This window comes from Boleophthalmus pectinirostris, unplaced genomic scaffold (genome assembly GCF_026225935.1).
Source record: "Boleophthalmus pectinirostris isolate CB_2022bp ecotype Guang Dong unplaced genomic scaffold, ASM2622593v1 HiC_scaffold_14, whole genome shotgun sequence".
In the NCBI taxonomy this organism is placed as follows: domain Eukaryota; kingdom Metazoa; phylum Chordata; class Actinopteri; order Gobiiformes; family Gobiidae; genus Boleophthalmus; species Boleophthalmus pectinirostris.
In genome coordinates, this window is record NW_026571047.1 from 34,743,595 (window position 1) to 34,751,029 (window position 7,435).

At 41.4% G+C, this 7,435-nt stretch overlaps 1 protein-coding gene across 1 annotated transcript in view; it reads left to right on the forward strand.

Annotated features, from left to right (window-relative positions):
* The first annotated feature begins 2,376 nt into the window (after positions 1-2,376).
* asb3 (ankyrin repeat and SOCS box containing 3) overlaps positions 2,377-7,435 on the forward strand; it is a 22,858-nt gene continuing 17,799 nt past the window's right edge. Inside the window, exon 1 of the mRNA XM_055150232.1 lies at positions 2,377-3,217. The gene's annotated coding sequence lies outside the window, so the exon portion shown is untranslated. The remainder of the gene's footprint in view (positions 3,218-7,435) is intronic.

Below are 7,435 nucleotides of genomic sequence, written 5' to 3' on the forward strand. Positions count from 1 at the left end.
CAGACGACGGCGATGAGAGCTGCTGTAGTTACAATCACCACAATCAGCACATCTGAAAAGAAAAGAGCTATTTAGACATTTGCAGTAACAAATAAACTCCAAACAAACCCAGGCAAAGTGAATGTTTTGTCAAATGGCACAACAGCAGTTTGCAGGAATTCAACTGCCAACCTCTGTGGGAATTAGGGCTGCAAGAGAGCGTGAGTGTGGATTCTCTAGTAACAAGTGTGGGTAGAAACTCTGAACTCAACTTTGTTTCTAGAGCACTTTAAAAACAGCCGAGTCGACCAACGTGCTGGACACAAAACACGAAACAAACAGTGACAATCAAATTGAAACTTGAAATTTAAATAGCCACAGTTACTCAAACATGCAGGCTGCAGTTTGAGGAAGTGACATTGTTTCATCCACAAATGACAAATTCTCCTCTTAATCTGCATAAAACACAGGAGATCTATGCAATGAATCAAAATGGAGTCCAATTAAGATCCAGTCATTTGCCACGGTAATAATGCAATAACAATATTAAATGGCATAGACCTTTTTCATAACGGTCTGAAGTGTCGCGCTGTAGGTTTGTGGAACTTCCGGTTAATGGTTTTCTGTGTAAATGTATGTGTATAAATGTGTGTGTGTAAATGTGTGTCGTGTTCTCCAGCAGTTTCATAAATCTGCTCAATCACCAAATCTTCAACCAACAAACTCCACAAAGGACAAACATTCTTCATGAACAATTTATCCACAAAAATCAAGAGAAGAAAGAACAAAACTTAAAGGAAACAATGAGTCACATTAGTCACACAACAAACTCAACTCATGTTCTGATCATGAAGAAAACAGAAGGAACTTGTTCACTCAGACTCATTCTACTGTTACTATTAAAAATGGATTTCATGATGTAGATATTAGCACAGACTGGGGATGGGCATTCGATGAAATTTTCTTAATCGATCGTTGGAAGAATTAACGATCGATTATCGATTAATCATTAATGTTTTTATATTAAAATGATCATTATTATTACTATCTGCACTAATCTGCATAAATAAATTCAACTTTATGACATATAAACATAACGACTCTAGATCCACATCAGCTGTTTGACATTATAATGTGTTTAATTCAGTTTTGTTCAAATCTCACAGAAACAAAACTTAAAACCACATCACTAATTTACATAAACTAAGTGAAGATAAAACTCCAGCTCTTGTGTCGCTGATGTGGTTCAACTTGTGTTGGATTAAAAGACATGACTCAGGTGAATACAGGTCAGTGTGACCAGATTTGTGTTTGTCAAAACCAGGACAGCGTACGGGGGGAGGGGGGCGGGGCCTCGTCATCCACATTGAGCGACTCTCACCTGGAAAAACTTTTTCCCACTGGACACAGAAACATATGTGCTGCTTTATCCACTGTGCACATGGACTCACACTTGTCCCAACGCAACGGAAAGTGTGGAATTTCTTCTACAAATCCTGGTTAAATCCACATTTGTGCTTCGGTTCGTTACAGACTGACCCACTGTTTGTGTCTCGCTCCTTCTGATGCAGAGACACATGTACACACCTGTTTGGTCACGACACACACACACATACATTCAGTTTGTCCATTAAAATGAATGTAATCGATGAAATTCTTAATGATCAATTATCGATTAATCGACTAATCATGCCCATCCCTAGCACAGACAGAGATTTGTGAAGTTTGAATGCTTCACAGTTACATGTCTCACATTTAAACTGCACAGATCTATCCATGCTAATATCTACGTCAGGCATGTCCAAACTATGGCCCGTGGGTCAAATGTGGCCCTCAGATAATTTTTTCTTGGCCCTCAGGCTTCTAGGAGGATAGCCCAAATTACCTTGCATCAATGAAAAATTTACTTTTTATTGCAAGTTTTTTGAAAATTACCTTGATAAAGCCAATATTTAATATTTAGTGTTTGGTTTTGAGGATGTTGGCGTGAATAAAGAACTGATGGATCATTCTAACGCGTTAAACCTGCACAGATTTCAACCTTGTTGGTTGAAGATTTGGTGATGGGGCAGATTTATGAAGCTGCTGGAGAATACCACAAACATTTACACACACACACATTTACACACACATTTACACAGAAAACCATTAAGCAGAAGTTCCACAAACCTACAGCGAGACACTTCCGGCCGTTGTGAAAAAGCTCGATTGTGGTTTTATTACTAAAGGGACACAAAGCAGTTTTAAAGCCTCTAGATCACAGGTGTCAAACATACGGCCCGGGGGCCAGATCCGGCCCTCCAAGACCTTTAATGTGGCCCTCGGCTGATTTTCTACTAAAATATTTTAATTATATTTTCTATTAAAATATTGGTAATTTTCTGTGGTGTTTATCACAGCAGCGTCTCCAGCGTCTCTGTACGTGGCCCCTCCCACCAGAGCAGCACAAATGAAGACTTGTCTCTTTCCAAACGCTCTTAAAGGACGATCGTTTTGACTGTTGACCGTGACACCCTCATCAGAAAAATGTCCAACATGAGAAAAGTGGAGCCGAGTGCAGGATTTTACAACAAAAATGGACTTATTCCTGTTTACAGACAAGTTCATGTTCAAACTTTGTGTTGAAATTGCATTTATCTTAAAGTTTCAGGTTGTTCATAATATTATAAGATTTTGTAAAAGAAACAGTTCATCAGTTAAAAAAGATTTCTGTAATAGATTTGTGTTTCTCTGCGCAAATATTTGAACTTATTGTTATTTTTGGGGTTTATATGACATGAGTTTTCTGATCCGGACACTTTGGGATCAAAGTCGGTTGGATTCGGCCCCCGGACCAAAATGAGTTTGACACTGCTGTTCTAGAGACTCACGTGTTGATCACATGAACATTTTACACAGAAATCGACCGACTTTACATCAGATTTTAGCAGCAAAACTTTTCTCAAATAGTCAGAAGCCTAGAAGCCCTAGAGCAAAGGATCATGGTCTCTGTAGTTCCGTGTGAGACGTGTGAGATGTTTGTTCACCTTTATTGGACCTCGTGCCTGCAGGGGGCTTCTCTTCTCGTTTTTTATTCCCTCCTACGATGTGACATTCCAGAGAGCGGTAAAACTCCGAGGATGCGTCCGTGTCGTTGAAGGAGACGAAGACGGAGACGGAGACGGACGAGTTGGAGTACGACGTCTTGAGCTGCGGATGGTTTTTGGGCACCTCTTCTCCGTTGAGCTGCCATTCTAAAGTGAGTCTGTAGAACGTGACCGTCCACAGAGTACAGCTCCGAGTGACCAGCGGCCCCGATCTCTGCTCAGACTCTGCACAAAAACATAACACAGACAATCCACTCATCCTGAAACTGATTTAGCTTAACTTTTAAGAGAATTGGTCAAGGAAAAATGTTTGAAAGAATAACAAGAGTAAAGAGAATTTTGTTATAATTAGAATAATTGTAGATTTTTTTTTTTTTTTTTTGATGTAGTAAAATGTTCATTCATCTTTTTGTAGATGAATGCCCATGATCGTGCTGTAGTTGGAGATGAGCAGAGGCACAATAAGCTTCAGTTTCTGCCTCCATCTGCTCAGTGACTTAGTGTTTGATTTGATTCTTTTTCAAACTGAATATGTTTTATTTTATGGGCATCATCAGAGCAGCTGCGGGGTCTTAAAAGTCTTAAAATGGTCTTAAATTTCATGTTCCTTAATTAAGGCCTTAAAAAGTCTTAAATTCTGTTGTCCAAGTCTTATTTTTTTCACAAAGGTCTTAAATTTCATAAGCCTATTTTTTTGTAAATTCAACCGGCTACAGTTTGATGTTAAGATGAGCCGTGTGTCAGATGCCCTCCCCGTGTCTCCATGGGGTCTGATTCTGACCCTGTAGTTTAGACTCAACAAACATATGGATTAAAGCGACACACACAGGATGTTTTCTCCAGCAGCTTCATGAATCTGCCCCATCACCAAATCTTCAACCAACAAGGTTCATGCACAATCTACATGAACCTTATCAGGAGAGATGCTTGTACCAGAGCTAATTTCCACCTGTTGTCGCTGGGCAGGTTCATTAGTTGTATTTAATTGACCTTAACATTATAATAATCAGCTGTTCTTCCTGGAGACCTGTAGCATGTTTTGGGTTGATGGGGGAAACCGGAGCGCCCAGAGGAAACTCATCCAGACACGCAAACTCCACACAGAAAGACCAGAGCGACTCGGGATCGAACCCGGAACCTTCTTGCTGTGAGGCACTCAGCCACCGCGCTGCCATCTTCCATGATGAATTTATCCACAACTATCAAGGGAAGAAAGACGAAAACTTAAAGGAAACAACGAGCACAGATTAGTGAACTCATGAATAGAACAGAAGGAACTTGTTCACTCAGACTGATTTTACAATTTAAATCAAAAACTGATTTCATAATGTGGTTATTTAGCCAGGTTGGTGCCCCCTACTGCCTCTGTTCAGTTTCATTTCTCTCCAGCTCTAGGTCTGGAATCAGAATACATGAGACGGTTTGCAAAACCCCGGAAGTTGTAAACGGCGCACCGGCCAATCAGCTGTGAGCTGTGAGGCCATGACGTGGTCATGGTGGCGTCTGTCTGTGTCCCTTTTGTGTTTCAGCACAACAAACAAAACGTCCAGATGGATGTAGACGAAGACAGACATTCTGTGTTGCCAACGATTCCCCAGATTCCTGAGGATTTTCACTCTCTGCTTTGTTTGCTGTTGTCCCGGAAATGACTTGGACACCACTAGTGATGGGCATTCGATCGATTATCGATTAATCATTAACTTTTTTATGTTTAAATGATCATCATTATTATTACTATCTGCACTAATCTGCATAAATAAATTCAACTTTACGACATATAAACATAACGACTCTAGATCCACATCAGCTGTTTGACATTATAATGTGTTTAATTCAGTTTTGTTCAAATCTCACAGAAACAAAACTTAAAACCACATCACTAATTTACATAAACTAAGTGAAGATAAAACTCCAGCTCTTGTGTCGCTGATGTGGTTCAACTTGTGTTGGATTAAAAGACATGACTCAGGTGAATACAGGTCAGTGTGACCAGATTTGTGTTTGTCAAAACCAGGACAGCGTACGGGGGGAGGGGGGCGGGGCCTCGTCATCCACATTGAGCGACTCTCACCTGGAAAAACTTTTTCCCACTGGACACAGAAACATATGTGCTGCTTTATCCACTGTGCACATGGACTCACACTTGTCCCAACGCAACGGAAAGTGTGGAATTTCTTCTACAAATCCTGGTTAAATCCACATTTGTGCTTCAGTTCGTTACAGACTGACCCACTGTTTGTGTCTCGCTCCTTCTGATGCAGAGACACACGTACACACCTGTTTGGTCATGATACACACAGCAACCTACATTCGGTTTGTCGATTAAAATGAACATAATCGATGAAATTCTTAATGATCAATTATCGATTAATCGACTAATCATGCCCATCCCTAGACACCACTGAGCTTCCCGGTGCATTCCATACGTCACGACCAAACAGCAGCGACTAGTTAAATAAAAACATACCCGTCTACCGTCGAGCGAACGAATCCTAATGCTGCGAGGTCACACGGTTTCCACCAAGTGAAACCGACTCATGACTCAGGGTAGTTGATATTAGGTTTATATAAGGATCAGAACATGAGTTGAGTTTGTTGTGTGACTCATGTGGCTCGTTGTTTTCTTTAAGTTTTGTTCTTTCTTCTCTTGATATTTGTGGATAAATTGTTCATGAAGAATGTTTCTCCTTTGTGGAGTTTGTTGGTTGAAGATTTGGTGATGAAGCTGCTGGAGAACGTCCGTAAAAACTTGTGTGAAAAAGTTTTACAGTTGAAGATGCAGAGACTCTCACCTGCGATGACAGAGAGCACAATGTCTGTCTCCGCCCCCTGCTGGTGCTCCGACGTACTGCAGCTGTAGTGTCCGGCCTCTTCGCGCGTCACGTTTTTAAAACTCATGGAGCAGTTCTGCAGCAGGTCCGCCCCTGTCTGCCCCTGTCTGCTCCTGCCTGCTCCTGTCTGTCTCTGTCCTCGGAGACGAATCACAGGACAGAAAGGTTTTCAGTCCCAGGAACACCTAGGTTTAGTCCGTTTAGTCCTGGTCCTGGTTTAGGTTTAGTTTAGCTGGTTCAGTCCAGTTTAGTCCCTGGTTTAGTTTAGTCCTGGTTCCTGGTTTAGTCCTGGTTTAGTCCTGGTTTAGTCCTGGTTTAGTTTAGTCCTGGTTTAGTCCTGGTTTAGTCCCTGGTTTAGTCCTGGTTTAGTCCTGGTTTAGTCCTGGTTTAGGTTTAGTCCTTTTAGGTTTAGTCCTGGTTTAGTCCTTTAGTCCCAGTTTAGTCCCAGTCCTGGTTTAGTTCCTGACTTTAGTCCCAGTTTAGTCCCTTTAGTCCTTAGTCCTGGTTTAGTCCTGGTTTAGTTTGAGTTTAGTCCCAGTCCTGGTTAGTCCTGGTTTAGTCCTGGTTTAGTCCCTTTAGTCCAGTCCTGTTTAGTTTCCTTTAGTCCTTTAGTTTGACTTTATTTAGTTTAGTCCTGGTTTCAGTCCTTTCAGTCCTGGTTTAGTCCTAGGTTTAGTCCAGTTTAGTTAGTCCCAGTTTAAGTCCTGGTTCCTGGTTCCAGTCCTAGTTCCTAGTTTAGTCCTGGTTTAGTTTAGTCCACTTTAGTCCTTTAGTTCCAATCCTGGTTTTAAGTTCCTGTTTTAGTCTTGGTTCAGTCCTGGTTTAAGTCTTTGTTTAGTCCTGGTTTAGTTCCACTTTAGACCCAGTTTAGTCCTGGTTTAGGAAGATAAACTAACACGAGAGTCACATTTCGAGCAGATTTGTACAGAGTTACTCAGTTTTATGCAGAATAACAGAAGATTTGGAAATTATAGAACTTCTGTAATCACACTTTTATGTTTTGCTAATTTTGTTTATTTAAATTGAGTTTCGGTTCCGTTTTTGTGTGTGTGTGTGTGTGTGTGTGTGTGTGTGTGTTTGTGTGTGTGTGTGTGTGTGTGTGTGTGTGTGTGTGTGTTGTGTGTGTGTGTGTGTGTGTGTGTGTGTGTGTGTGTGTGTGTGTGTGTGTGTGTGTGTGTGTGTGTGTGTGTGTGTGTGTGTGTGTGTGTGTGTGTGTGTGTGTGTGTGTGTGTGTGTTGTGTGTGTGTGTGTGTGTGTGTGTGTGTGTGTGTGTGTGTGTGTGTGTGTGTGTGTTGTGTGTGTGTGGTGTGTGTGTGTGTTGTGTGTGTGTGCGAAAGTGTAATCCTGCTCTGTCGAAGTCCTGTTTTAGTCTTAGTTTAGTCCTGGTTCAGTCCTGGTTTAGTCCTAGTTTAGTCCTGGTTCAGTCCTGGTTTAGTTCTGGCTCAGTCCTGGTTTAGTCCTAGTTTAGTCCTGGTTCAGTCCTGGTTTAGTCCTGGTTTAGTCCTGGTTCAGTCTTGGTTTAGTCCTGGTTCAGTCCTG